Source organism: Triticum dicoccoides, chromosome 5B (genome assembly GCF_002162155.2).
Source record: "Triticum dicoccoides isolate Atlit2015 ecotype Zavitan chromosome 5B, WEW_v2.0, whole genome shotgun sequence".
NCBI lineage: Eukaryota > Viridiplantae > Streptophyta > Magnoliopsida > Poales > Poaceae > Triticum > Triticum dicoccoides.
In genome coordinates, this window is record NC_041389.1 from 491,830,779 (window position 1) to 491,849,727 (window position 18,949).

Here is an 18,949-nt window from a genome sequence, read left to right on the forward strand (position 1 = left end):
TGCCCAGTATCATAAAGACCGAATACCTCAGGGAGTGTTCGGCGTCTTGAGTTAGGCCTTATATGCATCAGCTCTGAATCATGTCTTTGGTCAAATGTTGGGTTTGCCCGGCTCCTGTGTTTTGCTGCCTTACGTTCCGCTCCATCGGCTAACGAGGCACGAGGAGAACTACTGCGATTGTGCCCCGGTTCGGCCGGGCGAGCACCTCAGTAGAGAAAGCTGAAAACTGACTGTCATGATATAGCGAGAGACTGGTCAACCACTCGATCGACTACTGGAATGTTTAGAATTCCTCCGCTTTGACGAAGGACCGCTTCCCAGTCAGGCACATATGCGCCCCGAGTTCGGAGAGCGCGGTGCCTCTAGGGGCTATATAGTAGCCCCACCTTCGAGCTCCTATGGCTAAGTGAAAGTGATAAAGCATTATAGTCCGGTTGCCTAGTTTGCTATGCTATCACCTCCTTAAAAGGACCAAGACGTTGGATTAAGTGTGAAAAAGCGCTTTTCTTTTTGCAAACACCCCCGCACCATGTGCGTGGGGGCTGAAGCCAAAGACTGCCATCTTTCAGGTTATACATACATATACGACCGCACAGGAGATAGTTCAATACTTGAACGCACAAGTATAAAAAGCTGTTACATTATAAACATGATCTCACAAATCATACACGTCATTTGAACATAACATCTTTCGAGCACTGCGACTCTATTAAACGAGCGCCTTGCAGGACTTCCTCAAAATAGTGCTCAGCGGCTAATCGGCTTTTGTCCGAACCCCGGGATGCAACAGCGGTGGCATGCATCTCCGCCCAGTATGTCTTAACACGGGCGAGAGCCATCCGTGCACCCTCTATGCATGCCGACCGCTTCATCACCTTGATATGCGGCACCGCCCCAAGGAAATTCTGCAACAAGCCAAAATAACTCTCTGGCTTGGGCCTTTCTGGCCACAGATGAGCCACCACATCCGTCATGGCAAGTCCGAACAACCTATTCAGCTCAGCCCACTCCGCCAACCAATCAGTCAATGAAAGTGGACGCTCTGGACTATGGAATTGAGACCAGAAAAGCTCTTCCATTTCGTGATCCTTCTGGCTTCGGAAGTGCACGACTGCATCTGCCGCACTTGCCGCCAAATCCAGATAAGGATCCTCCGCACCACACAATTGGCCCAACTGAGCATACTTCAGATCCGTGAACTTCCTACGCAGCAGAAAGGGCTTTCCAGCCGCAATGTCTCCGGCCTGACAAGTTCCTCCTTCATAGCCCGCATCGCACTACGGGCATCCTTGGCTTCGGCGACGACCTTCTTCAGGTCCTCTTGCTCCGCTCGGCGTTCTCTTTCAAGAACCTCATAGCGGTCGGTAGCATCTTTTAATTTCACGGCCATTCCGGCCATCTCCTCCCTGCTTCGGCAGTGAGCAGCCTTTTCGGCTTTTAGCTCTTCCGCTGCCTTCGAGGCAGCCGCATCACTTTTCCTGGCTTGCTCCTTGGCTCGAGCAAGCTCTGCTCGAAGGTCTTCCACAGCAGCGACACCATCTGCATTAAGCATACAAATTGTAAGGAATGGGCATCAGCTCCCTTACTAGGTGACCACGGAGCAACCACTTACCTTGTGACTCGTCAAGTCATTTATTGACCACCGCGATGTCCGCATCCGCAACGTCGAGTTGCCGCTTCAGCTCGGCAACTCCATCAGTCCGGCTGACCACCGAACGTTCCGTCACCTACATAGGAAAGGCGACATTCTATAACTGAGGTTATGATCCTCGGCACGCTGTCGCTTTCGACAGCATACCAAGTCTCAGGGGCTACTATCTATACAGGGCGCACTCCATGTGCAAAACTCTCAAAAGGTATGTCATTTTTTGCGTACCTCAAACCCCGTCAGCAAACTTCCGACGGCCTCATACAACCCGCTCTCGGCGGATGAGATCCTTTCAATCACCATACTCATTGATCTGCGGTGATCTTCTGAAATAGACGCCCTCTCGAGCAAATCCTGCAGCTCCACCGGCCGTACTCCAGTGGGTGCCGAACTCCCCGGCCCCGCCGGACTCGGGGAGACCCTCCGTGATGACACCTCAGGGTCGTACGCCCCGCCCGACTGGGCGGCAGATGGAGGCATTTCGCTCTCCATCATCTCCAGACGAAGGTCCCCCGAAGATGAGCTCTGCTGAAAAGGGCTGAGATCCGAACTACAAGGTGAAAACTTCGGTTAACCTTAGAAATAAAGTAGGGATGTCTCCTATTACAACCCCCCCCCCCTTTTTACTTACGGCTCGCTGGAGGGCTGATTCCTTTGGGGAGACTGTGCGGCCGGGGCTTTTCCCGGCACGGGACCTTCCGGTGATTTCCTTCCCCGCTTTGAGGCCTTGGCCTCCGGGTCCTCGGAAGCGGTCCTCTTCTCCCCCTGGAGGGAGGGACTCTCGATTCCCCCCTTACTGAAAGCCTCCTTGGCAGAGGTGGTAGTCTCCCTGTGCCCCCTTTCCCCTCCTCCGAAGGTGCAACCTCCAACATTTTAATTAACACGGGATCCGGCATGGTCTCAGGGAGGGGGGCCGGACACCGTATCAATTTTGCTTGCGCTATCCACTCCTGTTCAAGGGATAGCTAGTTAAAAGGCAAACCCATGATAAATAAATGGACAATGTGTCCGGACACAGGGCTACTTACTTGAGTATCCGGGCGATTGCAGCTTAGGCCAGCGTCCTCGGTCAAGTCCGGCCGCATCTCTTGTGATCCGAAGAACAGTTTGTACATCTCCACGGGTGTCAAACCCATGAAGTGTTGGAGAGCTCGTGGTCCATCCGGATTAAATTCCCACAGGCGGAGGGGGTGACGTTTGCAGGGCAGGAGGCGCCGAATTACCATAACCTGTGTCACTACGACCAGATTGATCTCCCCTTCCTGGAGGTCTCGAATCCGGCCCTGCAACAGGGGTACATCTTTGGACGGCCCCCAGTCAAGCCCTTTGTTGACCCATGACGTCAGCCGTTGTGGACGGCCCGGGCGAAAGACGGGCGGCGGCCTCTGCCTGCTGCCCCTGGGAGCAGTGATATAGAACCACTCCTGTTGCCACAAACCGAGCTCCTCCTGAGAAGAGCCCTCGGGCCATGGAGCATCGGCCCTCTTGCTTATAACCGCCCCGCCGCACTCTGCTTGACGCCCCTCAATCATCTTCGGCTCCATGTTGAAGGTTTTGAGCCACAAGCCGAAGTGAGGGGTAGTGCGGAGGAAGGCTTCGCAGACGACAATGAATGATGAGATGTGGAGGATGGACTCCGGAGCCAAGTCGTGAAATTCCAGCCCATAGTAAAACATGAGCCCCCTCACGAAGGGATCCATTGGGAAGCCTAAACCCCGACGGAGGTGAGACACAAACACGACAGTCTCGCCGGGCTCGGGAGTAGGAATAACTTGCCCTTGGGCAGGAAACCTATGCGAAATCTCGTAGGTTAAGTACCTGGCGTCTCTCAGCTTGAGCACGTCCTCTTCCGTGACGGAGGAGGGCATCCACCGGCCTCGTAGGTCGGAGCCGGACATTGTCGAAGGTTGAAAGTACCCGAATCTGGAGCCTTGGGTGTTGGAACTCGGGGCGAGGGGCGGATTCGATTGAGGGTTGAAGAAAAAGAACGGGCCTTGGTCTCATTATAAAGAGGGAGAATACCAAGAGTCGTCCCCGTGACCGTTTGGAACCCGCCTTCTATGGAGGGGGCGTGCCAACGGGCGCGGTTGGGTTACCCACGTCCGTATTAATGAGAATCTCGAAATAAGGGGAACACGATCTCTGCTTCGACAAGACGTGCCAAGGAGAACGCTTCGCTAAACGCGCTGAGGTGGTACAATAAAAACAATTCGAGTAAAGGCTTGGTAGTGGTGTGATGTCACGCCACAAAATACGTCAGCAGATTGAACTTGTGTAAATATTATTCTCTCTACGGTGGTATGTGGAGTTTATTTTGTAGAGTCGGACACTATCCTGGTGTTCACAATCTTCTATAAATTATTCGGAGGAGGAACCTGCATTGCAATGCCGAAGACAATATGCGCGCTGGACTCGTCGTCATTGAAGCCTGGTTCAGGGGCTACTGAGGGAGTCCTGGACTAGGGGGTGTCCGGATAGCCGAACTATCATCATCGGCCGGACTCCAAGACTATGAAGATACAAGATTGAAGACTTCGTCCCGTGTCCGGATGGGACTTTCCTTGGTCTGGAAGGCAAGCTTGGCAATATGGATATGTAGATCTCCTACCATTGTAACCGACTCTGTGTAACCCTAGCCCTCTCCGGTGTCTATATAAACCGGATGGCTTTAGTCCATAGGACGAACAACAATCATACCATAGGCTAGCTTCTAGGGTTTAGCCTCCTTGATCTCGTGGTAGATCTACTCTTGTAATACCCACATCATCAATATCAATCAAGCAGGACGTAGGGTTTTACCTCCATCAAGAGGGCCCGAACCTGGGTAAAACATCGTGTCCCTTGTCTCCTGTTACCATCCGCCTAGACACACAGTTCGGGACCCCCTACCCGAGATCCGCCGGTTTTGACACCGACAGTGGTCTTTCATGATTTGATGACTCATTTACTTGCTTCGGCACTACGACCGAGGAGGACCCATAAAACACGCGGTAGGACGTCCCACGTCAGGAAGAATATATGCGTGCACCACCTGGGAGGACCCCAAAACCGCGCGGTAGGGTGTGCCACATCTCGGCACGGAGGAAAAATGTGCGTGTAAAAATATACTCCCTCCGTCTAGGTGTGTAGGTCATCTTACGAAAATCAAATAATTCCAAAACACTTATGCGCGGTGCATTAACTTCTATCTCGTTTCTTGTTTCTTGACATATCAATCAATAAGAGATGAGGGGTGTGCATGCTTTTAATGATTTGAGACTAGCAAACATGAGATGCAGTGGTTAGTTCATTGCATGCAATGTTATTAATTAGCAAATAAACATTAAGGTCTCTCGTTTTCCCCTCCTCCTTGGTCACGGTGACTTACTCACCTAGACGGAGGGAGTACTGTATCAGACGTCGGCAGTAACTCTAGTAGTACCTGTGGTTCGACCTTGGGACACAGCCAGTCGGTCGAAAACACCCCACTAGCCACACAACTTCATCATGCAAACGTGGCATGGAGGATAGATGTGGTTAGCTCCGTCTCGACCAGCCACAACGTCTCTTGTTCTAGGCGATTCTTCTATTTTCCAAGCTTTTTGTTGTTGTTGTAATAACACCACGGCAAGCTAGCGCCACTCTTCGTGTGTGCCCGTGCAAAGGTTAGACGATGGAGAGAAGAGAGATTGAGATCGCAGACTTGGGACCCACCAGTAAGTGAGATAACGGTCATGCACGTGTTGATGAGGCACTCCCTCTACTCTACCCAACGTAATACTATATAAAATCAAGTTATGGGACAAAGCCAACAACCGTTGTTGTTTCAGGCTATCGACTTACGATTTTTAGTCCAGGTTGCCAGTTCGAATCTCCTCTTTCAGATTTGTTAGTTTTAGGTCCAAATTTGATTAATGAAAGTGGGACCCCCGTGTGTTGTTCCGATATTTCAGTGTAGGATGGTTTTTTTGAACAAACACTTTGTGCGGTTAGACAAGTAAAGGCACGAGTTACACGTATTTTGCAAGTTTACGAACAAAAATGACAGCGGCATAGAATATCACATCCACCCTGCAGCTTAGATACCATGGTGATACGAGTTTTTACACCGTTGGAAGTGAGATCCAATGGCTTGGGAGTAGTCTTTGTAATTATGCGCAATTTCCAAACTCTCCAAAGGTTTTTTTGCAAATAAAACATTCAGGCCTCGTGTGCGCCGCTGCATCTTCGATCCAACGGCTCCCCGTTGCTCATATTAGGTGCTCCCCGTGGCTTAATTACCCGCTACGGTGATATGAGCATCTAGGTCGTCTAATTAGTGATCAGATGGCACAATACTTGTACTTTCTACGCATTTCCCAAACTCTATCAGCCGTATATTGCAAAAACATTCAAACCTCCTACTGTGGGCCGTTAGATCTCAGTGAACTCGTATCACCATAGAATCTACGGTGTGGGAGCACCTCATATACTGCTGTGCGAGAAAATATAAGGTGCTATCGCAGCTTGGATGCTACGGTGATACGAGCTTCGAGGTCATTTGATCTGAGATGCAATGGCATCCGAGCAGTCTTTGTGCTTGTAAGCAGTGGCCGAACTCTTTTGGGGCTTTTCTGCAAAAAACCATTCGAACCACCGAGGAGGTGTTGGGTCACAAATCCAACGGCTCCGAAGAGCTTGTATCTCCAAAGCATCTAAGGTGTGGTAGCACATGATATTCTTACATACAGGAGAATATGATGTCCTCCTTCATCTTAGATGCTACGGTGATACAAGCTTCGAGGTCGTTGGATATGGGATCCAAGGGCATCTGAGTAGTTTTTGTACAAACTGTGTGCAATTCTCAAACTAATAAAGGTTTCCTGTTAAAATATTAAGACACATCATGTGAGCTGCTATATCTCAGATCTACAAGCTCCAATCAACTCGTATCGGCATATAGCATCTAAGGTATGGGGGCACATGATATTCTCCCAGGGTGGAGGGGTGAGGGGTGCACAACCAATCCGTAGTTGTGAGGGTGGGGACAAATATAATCTAAACAACCCTAAACAGAGTTCCACAATTTTATCTAAGGTCGAGGGGTTGACCCCCGACAATCATAGCTCCGCCTAAACACAACATTTGCATGTACTATAGTACTAGACTTAATATTCATGTTTCAGTCTCATGTTCATTTTAAATATTGAACTGAGGACCATGCATGTCTTACATTTTACTCCATTTGTTCCTATAAATATTAGTTTTTTTAGAGATTTCAAATGGACTGGCACATACAGATGTATATAGACATACTTTAGAGTCTAGATTCACTCATTTTGCTCCGTATGTAGTCACTTGTCGAACTCTCTAAAAGACTAATATCTAGGAATAGAAGGAGTATTTTTGAATTCGTGTCATACATGCATGGTTTGGAAAAATAGATGCACTATACTTATTGCATTTTGTTGTGTTCGTGCGTGTGTGTCTGTGTGTGTGTGTGTGGTCATATGCTTGATACATACAAAGTTTTCTCACCTCCATATTGTTCATCTTTTAAATTTGAATTTGCATTAGAAAACTTACTAGGGATACCATGAAATGTGAAATCCACGTTGAGATCACTATATCACAAACTCACTCTAATTCAACAACTCTTCATAAATCAATTACCACGTTAAGATTAGTATTTGCAAGGAAAATACGGGTATTGTAATACACATAGATTCGTTCGGCAATTTAAAAGGTTCCTTTCGTATTCTCGAATGGTAGGACCCAACGGCGTACCAGCCAGCCCTTGGCTCCTGTTGATCCTAAAAAAATAAAAAAATAAAAAAATCGGGCTCGTGTCCTTCGGTGGCGTGCGTGATACGCACATTAGGCAACCCCAACCAGCCGAGCCTTGGCGTTTCAAGTCGAAATATCTGGCAGCCAGAATTCCAGCCCTAGGAAATTCCCCTCATGTCCCCGGTCCATAATGACTGCTGATGAACAACGGAGGGATGCTTTAGTAACTAGACAATGTTACCTACCGTGCCGAGCATGGTTCAATTCCCTCGGTCGCCGCTCGTCAAGGTCACCCGTCAACTGCATTGCCTAGCACTACTACTACTACACCAGGATGAGCACAGAATTGAGCCCGTTTGTTCCTGCCTAATACTTGAGTTAATATATCAAGCAATGCACTGGTACGGAAGGATTATCCTTTTACTCTGCATATATAACTTGTCTGAAGTCTAACTAAGCAAAATATTTGACCAAATCCTTTCTTAAGAAATACAACAGGACAGATGTACGGCTTGAAAATTTATTGCATGATGCAGGTTATGATATTGTTTCGAATCCTGGATCTTAAATTTCAGAAAATCCAAAAGTGAGCATGAATTCTTGAAACTGAGCAGGGTCACGTGATATGGCACAAATATTACTTCGTAAGTTTTTTCTTCAATTTGAGACAAGCTGCTTATGAAAAATTGCACAAATGAAGAGCCAAGGTATTTTGGAACAAAGACCTGTCACGTTAAGGCGAACGTTTTCACTATTGAAACCGTGGCCGAATCGTGCCGCCATGAGTCCCCGCTTCTCATCGGCAGGTGCCGTCCGAGCAAGCGTGTGATGAGTAGACGGGAGGCGTGCGAGCAGACCGATGCACCAGCTGACAGGGAGGTGTGCGAGCAGACCGCTATGCAGGCTCACCGGGAAGCGAGCCCTTCCCAACTGCTCCCACTTTTAATGTTGCCGGCGCTGCAGTTTAAAATCAACCCTGCACTACTCGGTATCGCTACAATCTTCTCTCTTCCTCTCCAATTCTCCTGTTGTCTACCTCCAACTAGCCTGACCTAAACGTACGCCATGCCGCATCACGATGGTCTGCCCTTAGTGTTCCAGTTTCCTGAGGAAGACACCCAGCCGGAGTCTCAAGAACATAAGGCTCTTTGGGACGAGCTTGAACTGGCCTTGCGGGAAAACGCCGCGCCTGTCCCCGCTCCCGTTCCGGCTCCCGTCGCCCCGACTGCGCCAGCGCCCATCCCCGTGGCATTGATGGGCTGCGAGCCGCACATTGTCACCGAGCTTGATCCCACGGGGTTCCACGAGGTCCCCGCCGACTTTCACGCACCCGTGCACCTGCCAGCGCATGCGCCTGTGCGTGCACTAACGTGCACGCCCGTGCCGGTGCCCGTGCACTTCCCAGCGCATGCACCTGCGCATGCACTGACGTGTGCGGCCGTGTCGGTTCCTGTGCACACGAATGTCTCCACCGTGCCGTTGACAGCGCCTGTCCCCGAGCGGGTGCCAGTGCCCCCCTCAGCGGCATGGATGGTCGCCGCCGACCACTTCCTTGCACCAACGCCAGTCGCCTCCTCCCGCCAGTTGACTCGCTCCGAAGTCCAGAACATTTTGGCATTCCTTGAAGCTAGGCCAACGTCCAGGAGTATACCAACAACGGCGCAAGATGCCGCCGTCGCCGTCGGTCAGTGGCCCGACGACACACAGAGCACGGCAGAGGAGCCGCTTCCCACCGCAAGACGCCCCCACCGCCGCCGCATAATCTAAATTTGCCATGAAAAACGTTCTGATTGCCATGCTTCAAATCCGAACGTTTATCATTTCTGTTTATTTTATATCGATCGTTTTATAATTTAAAGTCGAAGTCAGACTAAATGAAATCTATGGTTTGATCGATTGAATGTTCTGCTCGAGACGTATCAAATTAAATATAAAACGTCATCAAGCCACATGTATTCCTTGTCATCCAACGACCTAGACTGCTTCAATGTCGAGCGCTCAACACGTTTAGCGTGCAATTAATTTAATGCCAAAAATAGTGGTAATCACATAATAACACGCAAATAATATCCTACTTAATATCCGCATGCACTTAATATACTTCCAAATTAGTGTGCATTGCACGTACACACTGACTAGTGCTGCTAGTACGTGAAACTGGTGCCGTGACTTGTGAACGCGTCTAGATATGGTCAACGGCAACATCGCCCGCGAGCTCTTCGTGTTTGCCCGTGCGTCTAAACGCAGAAGGGGAGGAGAGAGAGAGCACACATGGAACCCACCAGTAAGTGAAGGTGAATAGTACTAAAAATGATATTACATGTTATCCATTAAATAGGTTGTGGTAATATAAAAACATTATTTGAACAAAGGGGGGTACAACAAACATTGTTGTTCTACGTATGTTGCCTATTGATGTGCGGCTTGAAGGCCCGGTCGCATGTTCGATCCTCATCCTTTATTTTTTAATTTGTATATGGGTCCAAATTTGTTTCATGACATGTGGGCCCCTCGGTTGTAGTTTGTAGCACTTTAATTTGTGGGTCAAATTTTGTTCCATTCTAAGTGGACTATCGGTGTGTAGTTTTGTAGCTTATTTATAATAATTAAAGAGAACAACATAGTTTTTTGCAATAATACCATGGTGCGACGTTGAAGGCGAGAAAGGACGTGCGAGAGAGCGATGACCAAGCCAGAGGGAAATCAACTAGGGGAGTTGCGGGGGTTGCAATGTTGTTTGGAGTAGTTGTGGGCCGAATGCTACGAAAATATAATCTAAACCGATCGGAATAAATGCCTAAACAAATTAATCCAAGGTTGGAGTGCCACTCGCAATGTAAATAGCTCCGGCTTTGCGAGGGATGGAGAGGTAGTAGCTTCAATGCGTGGAAGATATGGTGTGAGAAAGCGAGGTCAATCGAGAGACATATAGATAGAGAGACAAAGTGAGTGTGGTCCGACATTCATTGAACAGATATATGTGCTCTGGAGAGATATTGTCCGATTGAGCTTTTGGCAAGGGTGAGGGCTGTAAGATAGAGCTTGAGAGATGATCCAGTCACAGACGTGTAGATATATTTTGTGCGTGGGAGGAAGCAAGGTCAATCGATCACATAGGCTCGTCGTGCGATCGAAAGAGTGAGACGGGTTGGAGAGAGTGACCTAGATAGACAATGTGCGTGAGAGAGTATACAATGTGAATAGGTCGAATTGGGCTCAAACATGGTGATATATCATTTTTGTCCGAGAAAGAGCGAGGTCAATCGAGACATACACACACACACACACACACACAGAGAGAGAGAGAGAGAGAGAGAGAGATTGAGTGAGCGTTGCCCGCCATGAGGTCGAAAGAGTGGCGGCGGCTTGGATGGACTGACCTAGATAGAAAATCTGCGTGAGAGAGTATAGAGTGTGTCGATCAAGGCCCGAACAGGGAGATATATCATTTGTGTGTGAAAGAAAACGAGGTTAAACGAGATTCAGATAAAGAGAGCAAGATTGAGCGAGTGTGGCCCGCCATGCGGAAGAAAGCGTGAGACAGTCTCGAGGGAGTGACCTAGATATACAACATGCGTGCGTGCACATGAGAGGTTGGGGGGGTAGATTGGCAATGCATCTATTTAGCGCGGGAGGGTGAGAGGGAGAGGGGTAGAGAGAGAGAGAAAGCTCAGCATGGGGTGCAATGGTGGGTGTGTGAGGTAAATACATTTGGTAACAGAGTGGAAAAAGGGGTTGTGTAGTTCAGAGACTTAGAGATCGAAACATGGAGAGAAAGAATGAACGTGTGTTGGAAACCGATAGCTACCTAAGGTGGTAAGAGAGGAAGATTGACTGATACATGAAGTACGTAGCGTGTGTGTGTGGGGGGGGGTTGAATGTACATAGTACGAGACTTAACATCGATGTTTCAATTCGGTGTACATTGTAAGATTTGAACTGAGGACCATGCATATGAGTAATTATATCGAATTCGTGCCATACTAAGTTACGAAAAGTTGACATTGACTCAATTTCTTGTGCTTTTTTGTAGGTCATATGTTTGAATCCATCCAAAAGTTTTCTCACTACCATGGTGTTCATCATATACATATGAATTTTATTAAAAAGTAGCGTGGATATAGTGAAATGCGAAATCCACGTTAGAATTGGAGATCGCTACGTGACACACACTCTAATTCAAATAACTAATTATGTGACACACACTCTAATCCACGTTAGCGTGGATACCGTTTCGATTTTTTTCAAATAACTCCTCATTAATTAATTTATAGTACTCACTCTGTTCACTTTTATAAGACCTTGAAGACATTTTAGACAATGTGCAAAACAGTTCATTTTAAGTTGTCTGAAACGACTTACAGAAGTGAACGGAGGGAGTATCTCATTTCGAATGACTAATTATTGCAAGGAAAACACGGGCATGGTAATACATACAGATTCATTTGCAAATGAAAGAAGATTCATTTGCATTCTCAAATGTAGGCGCACCAGGCAGACTAGGGTCGTGTCGGGGTGGACGCTGCTTTGGTGCCTTAAATGCACCTGCCTTTGGGTCACTGACATGTGGGCCAGCCACCTGTTGGGCCCACATGTCATGGACACAAAGGCAGATGCCTTAAGGCACCAAAGCATAGTCGTGTCGGGGTGGTCGCGTGTGTCGAACGGACGCGTAGCACCCAACCACCCACCCCCCTCCCTCGTCCCTCCCCCCCAAAAAAGGACGACGACAAAATAAGTTTGCTCTTCCATGTTTCGGATTGAAATATCTGGCGGCCCCAATTCCCGCCCTGCAAAATCTCTCTTCTCCACCGTCCCCTTCCGCGCCCAGACTACTCAAATCCCTAATTCGCCGCCAACCCAAGCAAAGTTCGAATCGCCCCTCGTCTCGTCTCTTTCCCCACCTCTGTGCCGGACGACGACGAAGAAGACGACGGTCGCGCTTCACCACCGCACCGGAGCTACCTCATCTACGCCCTCGTCCACCGCACCGGGTGGTCCACCGACAACGTCGACCGCTGCAACCGACGTGCCTCACAGACACCGAGTTCCACCGCATCAGGTGCGCTTCACCGATGCCGTCTCCCAGCTCACCTAGGCTACTTCACTGAGCACATCGTCGCACCTCCGCCCCCCGAGGCCGTTGGGGCTTCACCAACGGTCTCGTCCACCACATCGTAGTGCTCCGCTGCCACTCAAGATCTGCATCCGTGCGTGGCCAGCCAACGCCAGCGCATCACCCTCAACGGCTCTGAAGTGACCCGCACTCTAGCTAGGCGAGCATGCCCAAACGCCGGCCCGAACTAGGTATCCACACATCACTCCCTTGTGCATTGTTCCGATGATGTTTGGATATCCTTTCACTGCTCTCTTAGCTTACACGCCTATGCAACTCTGACTTTAACTCTTATTTCTTCTGGAGATATCATTTGAAACAAGCAAATCCATTTTTTAGCGAAGCATGATGGCGCTACGGGATCTGGTACACATCCTGCACACCTATATAACCTTGTAAGTATCTGTCCTCTGGTACAACATCAAGGTCGATTCCTCTTATTTGGTCAACCATTCGCCGTGTCGAAAATGCAGAGGGGGATGCAAGGAGCACAAGGCCTGCACATCCAAGCAAGTGGTAACATGGACTTGTACATGGAACATCCCAAGCGCAAGCAGAGCTGCAGTGAGCCTGTACAACGAGCTAGCGTAAGTCCCTGCATTTCATTTAATTCGTACTGGCATTCGTGTATGATTTGTGTGCAGTGGCGGATCCACGAATTCAAGTTATCAGGGGAGAACATTTAACTTAAAAAATACGAAGGCACTTGCACTCTGGAAATCAACATAACTTGAGAAATGTGAAGCTACATGCACTTTGAAAACCAGCTAATGATCCAAAGTAGTTCAAATTATAAACACTAAATGATGCAAGCACCAAAAAACACAAAATGCAACATGGTGTACAAGGACTACAAACATGGTTTGTACCTGCTTGAATTATTCGTCTCTGGCTGAAAATATCGAAGTGTAATTGTACCTATAACCAGTGCGCAAACTGCATGTCAATATATCTATCCTGCACAAGTATGCCAATAGTTTCAAACAGCAGATTGGAAAAGTATTTATGCTATGTTTTCATGATATGGGGACTTTCTGGTAGATGGCCTCGACGTTTCCTCAAGCTATGAAAATGCACTATAATTTGCTTGTCATCAATGCCTGCAAATCTCTGTCTCTCTCAACATAGCAGATCATCATTAGACACTAAATCCTTCAATGAGCTTGCAAAATGCTTGCATTAGATCCCTCATTAGACACTATATGTTCATCACCAGGAGCATGTAAAACGTATGCATCAAATCCTTCATTAGCAGTCTGTTCATTAGACACTTCAGGCTCAAGAACAACATGAGCTTGTATGTTTGCATCGGAAACTTGATTAGATACATCAGATTCAGTCAGTTCAGTATTGATTGGGGGAGTTATAAAATAAGTAGAAATTGGTTTCATTTTCTCATAGATTCCCTGCATACAAGCAGTTTTACAACACCGTCAGGTTTAACTATTGGCCAGAAATTGAAGAGTTGAATTAGATATAATCAGGGATGTGATGTACCTGCTCGTTGCGCATGCTACTCTTGCAAGCTGCGACTGTCCGTTTGCGCAAGCTCGATGCCATGCCCGTGTTATCGCCGTTGCCTCCCACGCAGGCTACACCCAGGGTTGGATCTTCATCTTCTTGTCCTTCCGTTCGCTTGAAGCCCGGCGATCGCCCTCCAACGAGGGAGCGAGGAAGTGTTGTGTCGGTCTGTCCAGCGGTAGCTAGGTTAGGAGTGAATCAATTGGGATTTTTCCTGCTGTCGATCGATATGGGAGGCGCTCGTTTGGGCCGCGAGCCTGCTATATGGCATGCCTTGCACTTATGTTATTGGCCCATCCAAATTGAAACATATTTCTTCATTTTTACATTGCCTGCTCGTGTGTTGGGACAAACAAAACTAGCCTGGGCCAACCTGGATGACTCAAACTAGGTGCACACTTTCCAGCCACCTGAGGCGGCCGCCCATACCAGCCCCTATGGTGGCGTTGCCCCTTTTTGCGTGTATGATTGGGTAGTGAAAAATATTCCAGTGGCGCTTTTGATTTACCCACAGAATGGTTGAATTGCTTGTTTCTATGAACTGAGTTCACCAATAATGTGAAGGATGCCAGTCTTTTCATCCTATTGTAGATTGCTTAGATCTTGATATGCCAAAAGTAATATACAGTAAAAGCCAGAGTGGTGTGTGTGGCTACAACTAGTCTGGCTACACGTCCTCATATAACATATCAAGGATGCACCATCTTACTAGATTAACCATTCGACTTACCAATGCAGTGTGGGAAGAAAGAAGTATTGGGACTGCGTATCCAAGCAATTAATGCCATGGACTCCTTCGTACAACCTTGTAAACGAAAAAGAAGTTGCAGTGTGCCTGTACAAACAACTAGCGTAATTTTAGTTACCTACTTCTCGGAATTTTAGTTAGCCACTTATTGCAAAATTGTTCAATTACGTTGCTTGGCTTAATTTAGTTTTCTACTGATTACATAATGCCACAGCCTGTTAATCATATTGTAGACTGCGCCTATATATGTGTTTGATACTTACTGTTAAGAATTACCTGTTTGCCTTAACTTAAATATCTACTTGTTTGTTTAACTGCTTTGCTGCTACAATAGCGGGTTACAATGATGTTAATAACTACTTTTCAGCATCCAATTGAAACTCTTTAATTCCTTGTTTTTTTAACTGGTTTGCTGTTATAACTCCCAGTCAAGATGTTTTGCTAACTTCCAACTTTTCTGAATCCAATCGGAACTTTAATGGCAAAACAGGTTAGCCCAAGATCAAAGAGCGAGGTCACCATGGATGTTGCATCATCCCACAGTAGTGGCACCGGCCCAATCGTGCATTATGAATTGCCAACTACTGATGCTCTAGAGGCTAAAGTAGTGGTAGAAAGAGATTCTGCTTCTACACTTAGAGATAAAGTTGACATATTGAGGAAGCAAACAACACAATCACAAGCAGTACTCAAGACAATCATTAAATATTTGGTGGATTTCCAAACGAAGCAAGCTGAGACTGACTAGATTGTTAAGGTCCTGAAGGAAAAAAGGAAATTAAATTCCTACTTGGTAAATCATAGGTGAAATGTTCTTTCCATCGTTGAATAACCTTTGTGTTGTCTGTTCATGTAATCAATCAAACCATTTGTTTTAGAGATCTTGTAATAATTGTTTTTTTTGTTTTTTGGTTTGTAATTTTATTTGAGCACAAGTCTGTATTAATTGATAAGACTCGGAGACATTTCATTTGGATTGCTGTGCCAGACCTACAAATATGCCAATCGGGCTGAATGTGCATCCAGCAATAGTAGTAGTATAGATGGACCATAAGTGGCACGCATCGCAAAAGGGCCAAGATGCTGGCTAAAAAAAGGATGTTGTTGTAGCCAAAAAAAGTACAGCGGCCTGGCTTATGTATGTTAGTTGATATTATTGATCCATATACTCTATAAGTGTTTATATGTCTATTAGTTCTGTACATTCTTGGTTGATTGACTCGGTATTTGAATCTTGATACATCGCTTGTGTACATATCTAAATGGGAGTACACATTATGCTGCGTGTGACATTTGAGTTAGACATGAAGTGTTCCAAATATTCGAATTCACCTTAAACTGGATTCTAGCTTCTGAATTTGAGTATCAGCATTTGTGAACCATATTCATATATGACAGTGGAATACATCTTTGTCATCCTTTTGAAGATATATTAAAACACGTAGAATGATTTATAAAGATTGATATAGGAATAAAAAATGGATTCAAATTTAGTTGCCAGGGTAAACATGGATGCTTATTGTCCCAAAATTCGAAAGAAGCGGCAAAATGCCCACTCCCATATCGGCTGCCCGAAGCCAAGTGTTTGGGAGATGGAAATTACTGTCTACCCATTACACGGACAATCCATCGGCCTGATTTCCACTGCTCTAAATAGGGGTAGGTTAGTAACTTCAGTTAGACGTGACACGACCGCCTCTGAGCCCATTCCGACATGGTGGGCGTCAAACATGAGCGGCAAAACACATTTGATTCAAGCTCGTGCGAAAGACCTCTGTTTCTCCCTCCATTCCCCATTCATACACGGTGGGCGGCAAAACAAACTCGAGTCGGCGGAAATTGATGTAGGCAAATATTTTCAATAGGGGCAGGTTTGTAACTTCACTTAGACGTGACACAATCGCCCTACCAGTCAGCCCCGTTCATACACCGTGGGTGCCAACCATGGGCGCCAACCACCCTCTCCTCGCTCGAAATCGCTCTGGGCAAATATTGGCGAGATGCGAGATTACCGTCCTATCCCCAACCGACGAGACGTCCAAATTTTAAACGGGGGCTAAGTTCGTAACTTTCCCATATTTCAGACAGGTGTCGGTGTCAAAGCCGGCGGATCTCGGGTAGGGGGTCCCGATCTGTGCGTCTTAGGCTGATGGTAATAGGAAGCAAGTGACACAATGTTTACCCAGGTTCGGGCCCTCTCGATGGAGGTAAAACCCTACTTCTTGCTTGATTAATATTGAAGATATGGGTAGTACAAGAGTAGATCTACCACGGGATCGTAGAGGCTAAACCCTAAGAGCTAGCCTATGATGGTATGATTGTAATTGTGACCGGCCTTCTAAGGACCATGCTCTCCGGTTTATATAGACACCGGAGAGCTAGGGTTTACAAGGAGTCGGTTACAAGGAAGGAAACATAATATTCGGATCGCCAAGCTTGTCTTCCACGCAAAGGAGAGTCCCATCCGGACACGAGCCGAAGTCTTGAGTCTTGTATCTTGATGCTTCTATAGTCCGGACGATGTATAGAGTCCGGCTGTCCGGATACCCCCTTATCCAGGACTCCCTCAGTAGCCCCTGAACCAGGCTTCAATGACGATGAGTCCGGCGCACATTCTTGTCTTCGGCATTGCAAGGCGGGTTCCTCCTCCGAATACTCCAAGATGATTATCGAACATGTAGGTTGTGTCCGGATCTGAAAAATGATCTTCACATACCACCGTAGAGAGGATGATACTTCACCTGACAACTTTTAGACGACGTGACATGCCATTAGAGCCAGGTCATTATTCGAACCGTTTTTTCACAACCAGCCACAGAACACATTGCGAGGCGGTTTCCTTGACACGTCTTGTCAAAGCAGAGATCATGTCCCCTTATCACGGGATTCTCATCAATACGGGTATGGGTAATCCCTCCGTGCCATCAATCGTGGCGCTTGGGAAGTAAGCGATTCTCAACAGGCTAGTGGGGAGGCGCACCGCTTTCGTCACCTCTATAAAGGGATAAGAATTCCTCATTTTTACCCACGCCTTCTTCCTCCCTCGCATACTCTTGCCCCCTCGAGCTCCAGTGCCCTAGTCCAAGTCTTCTCTGCACAGTTAGTCATGTCCGGAGCAGGAGGCAAGTGGGTGGCTTCCACCGCGACTGAGAAGAAGATCGCGAATCTCCAGGCGGCCAGATACTTGGCCGCAGATATAGCGCACCGGCTACCAGACGAGGGGCAGGTCATTCCAACTCCAGGACCCCACGAGAGGGTCGTGTTCCTTGTCCACTTCATCCGTGGACTGGGGTTTCCACTCCACCCCGTCGTCCGCGGGCTCATGTTCTACTACAGGCTAGACTTCCATGGTCTAGCTCTGAACTTCGTCCTCAACATCTCGGCGTTCATCGTTGTGTGCCAGGCTTTTCTCCACATTAAGCCTCATTTCGGCTTGTGGCTCCAAACCTTCTGCATGAAGCCGAAGATTGTGAGCGGCTAGCAAGCGGAGTGTGGAGCAGCCATGGTGGGCAAAATGCCTAATGTCACCTGGCCTGACGGCTCCTTTGTGGAAACCGTGAAGGGGTGGCAATCGGGGTGGTTCTACATCACCAAGCCACGCAACGCCAACTGGGCGGCGGCCCCCGAGTTTCGATCTGGAACCCCTATGCGGCTCACCTCCTGGGAACAGAAGAGCCTGTTATGGGGCGAATCTGCAGAGCTGACCAGACTCATCAACTGCATCAAGGGCATGAAGGACAAGAACATCAAGCTCGTCAACGTGATCCAAGTTATGCTCATTCGCCTGATTCTGTCGTGCCAAAGGCGGGCATTCAATCTGTGGGAGTTCGTCCCGGCCGAACACCGGACGCTCTAGAGGCTCTATGGCATGAAGCACAAGAACGCGTGGAACGCATTGTTCAAGGCCACCGAAGTACCTCCTCTCATAACCGAGGACCGTGGGCTCCATGCCGCACGGCACCCTACCCAGGTGAGTTCTCAGGCCGCCACCGGGTCTGGTTCTTCCCAATGTATTCATGGAGAATTCCAAAGCGATTGTGTATATTTGTTTAGGAGTATGTGGAGACAGCGGAGCGGATTAACAGTCCGGCTCCATTGCCAGAAAGTCCAGCCAATGATCTTCTGGCGAAGATGCTGGTCCCGGCGCCCTATAAGGGGCCGGAGAAGAAGG